At 47.5% G+C, this 2,838-nt stretch overlaps 2 non-coding genes across 2 annotated transcripts; both read right to left on the bottom strand.

Annotated features, from left to right (window-relative positions):
• Positions 1 to 604: 604 nt before the first annotated feature.
• TRNAI-UAU lies at positions 605 to 678 on the bottom strand. The gene has a single exon. It is a non-coding gene; the product is annotated as a tRNA-Ile (tRNA).
• A 1,870-nt stretch (positions 679 to 2,548) lies between these two features.
• TRNAS-GCU lies at positions 2,549 to 2,630 on the bottom strand. Its single transcript has one exon. It is a non-coding gene; the product is annotated as a tRNA-Ser (tRNA).
• Positions 2,631 to 2,838: the final 208 nt, after the last annotated feature.

Below are 2,838 nucleotides of genomic sequence, written 5' to 3'. Positions count from 1 at the left end.
TAGGCTGTGTCCACACTGCAATGAAACACCCACGGCTGTCCCGTGCCAGTGCAGGCTCCCAGGCTAGGGCCGTGGGGTGGTAAATTTGCAGCGTAGACATCTCGGCTCAGGCTCAATACCGGGCTCTGGGAGCCCTCAAGGTTGGGAGGGAGTTTAGCAAGCAAACAAGGTAAAATGGCAGGGGAGTATTACCCTGGACTCAATGGCATTTCTCCATTGGTCTGTCTGCTTTGGGGCAGGGACAGTAACACATCCTGCTGCATTTGCTATTTCAAAGGGCAGTTTAGGATTTTCATTCTCACACACAGTGCACAAAGCAGGACTCAACCCTCTGTGTAAACTAAACAAGCTGCCCACAGGTTCTGGCAGCCACAACGAGCCATTCAGCATGAGAGCCCAGACATGACCCTGTCCCAAAGGAAGCAGGATCATCTGTGACAGGCTGGAACACTGACCTATCAGCTCTTAACTCCCAAACTTTTAGTAAGTCTGTTATCAGTGCCTGTGAGTATATTTTAAACAACTGTACTGGGCTGGACCAAAGAGCTCTGTGTTTTGTTCTCCCACACTAGCCAATACCATGTTGCCCAAGAGTTAGTCAACAAGGCACCACTGGGAGTTGAACCCAGAATTTTCTGTTTATAAGACAGGTGCTTTAACCAGCTAAGCCATGGTGCCTGCCTGTATCAACAATACACTGTCTGCCCACACCTGACTCCCTGCCATCTCCACTGGGGCCTGAAAAGCTTTGCTTCTGTTTGGATTCTGCAAAGCAGAGGAGCAGGTGAGGTTTTCCTTGCAAGGGGTGTGTGTGTGTGTGTGTGTGTGTGTGTGTGTGTGTGTGTGTGTGTGTGTGTGTGTGTGTGTGTGTGTGTGTGTGTGTGTGTGTGTGTGTGTGTGTGAGAGAGAGAGAGAATCTTTGGCCAGGTCTGCACTACAAGGTTACTTCAGCATCATTATATTGCTCAGATGTGTGAAAAACACACAACGCTCCCTCGGTCAGCAGCTTTTGGCTGGTGCACACACTGCAATGCCACGTCTGGCCACAAAATTGCCCTGTTTTGGTGACAAAATAAAACCACCTCGACGAGAGGCCTAGTGCTTTTTGCAGCAAACTTAAAGTGACAAATGTCAGTGTAAATGCTGCTGGTCATTATATCAACATAACTGGTCTCCACCAGTATCCCACAATGCCTGCCGTGAACTCACCTGCCCTGCATTCCTGCTACAGAGGCTGGGCCCCTCCCCTTTCATAGCTCCAGAAAGTTCTGACAGCTGAGCCGCTATCTACACCGGGATTAGCTTGATAGAACTGCATTGCCAGCCTAAGTCATGTAATTACACCAACCTAATTTTGTAGTGTAGACCTGTCCAAAGAATCACACACACACCTTGGGAGCAAAACTTCATCTGCTCCTCTGCTTTATAGAATACAAACACGAACAACACTTCTCAGGGCCCAGTGGGGATTGGCAGAGAGTCAGGTGTGGGCCATCTTTATCCCAGGAGAGATGGACTCTAAGGGTACGTCTCCATTGCAATGGAAGCCCAGGTGTGGCATGCTGTGCTCAGAGCAGCACCTGGAAGCCCCATATTCACCACTCTCATATAATGATGACATGGTTTGTACAAAGTCTGCCTTGTGACGTATCATTTCAAAAGTCTTGATCTGTTGAACATTAACATCGGGTTGGATTGTGTGTGCTCGCATTGGTTGGGAAGTTATGAACTTTTTCTCTGTGTGTGTTACTGAAATATGTTATGAGGTTGAGAAATGCCCTCCACCAGCCATTCAGGTGTGACAAGGGAGGAGCCAGACTCGCTGCTGGCCCACTGAAGGGATCCACACTCCCAAGGACTAGCCCAGGAACCGTGTACAATGCAGACTTCTCCAAGATAGCACAGCGACAGTGGACACTGCTTGACTCACATGGTAACAAAGGAGCTTCCTAGCAAATTGGAAGAAGCTATGAAAGAGGGGAAGAGACATCATGACCTGGCCTCTCTCTCCCACAACTCAGCAGCTGGAAACACACCTGGAGGACAAAGACTGAACTGAACTGACTCAGAAATCAGAAGAGAATAATAACAATAATACTTGCAAACCAAAGTCCCCAAACAGACTAGTATTGGTTTTTCAGCAGAAAATTTTCAGTTTGGGGAATTTTGTTTTCTCAGTCAGACTGTGCCAAGGGAAGCAGGGAGAAAATGTGTGAGTTGCCTCCTTCAGAACAGCTTGGCCTAGACACTAGCTCTGGTTCACTGCTCTGGCCTTGCTCGGGTTGAGGGTATTTTAATAATTTGGGCAGGTCCCAGGGTGTTTGGGGGAGAAGATGAGGATGTTCCCTTTTGAGATAAAAACTAGGAAATACAGGACTAGAGAATTTCTTTTTTTAAGAAATCTGGGATTTAGACATTTTATTTAAAGCAAGGGAGTTCTGAGTTTCTGAGAAGGTTTTTGTTTGCAAGAAGAAACATTGTTTGATCTGTCATTGTACCAAAGGGGGAGATGGTTTACTACAAAGGAGGGGTGAAAACTAAATGCATCTGATGAGGATGGGATTCGAACCCATGCGTGCAGAGAACAATAGATTAGCAGTCCATCACCATAACCACTCGGCCACCTCATCTGAGTTGTTAGAAAAGGGACAGGAGGAGAAATCTAAGGCCAGCAGAGCTAGGGACAATAAGGAGTTTTTAAATACTAAGCGGAAGCAGGGGCTGAATGAGATCCTCCCTCACATCTAGTGAGGAGCTGGGGGAAAGACTTCAGGAACAGACCGTGTTTGCACAGACACACCTACTCTGCCTAGCTATGCAGCATGATGGAGCCACTTT

Source organism: Mauremys reevesii, linkage group 12 (assembly GCF_016161935.1).
Source record: "Mauremys reevesii isolate NIE-2019 linkage group 12, ASM1616193v1, whole genome shotgun sequence".
NCBI classification, from domain to species: Eukaryota; Metazoa; Chordata; order Testudines; family Geoemydidae; genus Mauremys; species Mauremys reevesii.
The sequence above is the reverse complement of the archived record's forward strand: the minus strand, read 5'-3'. Positions and strand labels throughout refer to the sequence as shown.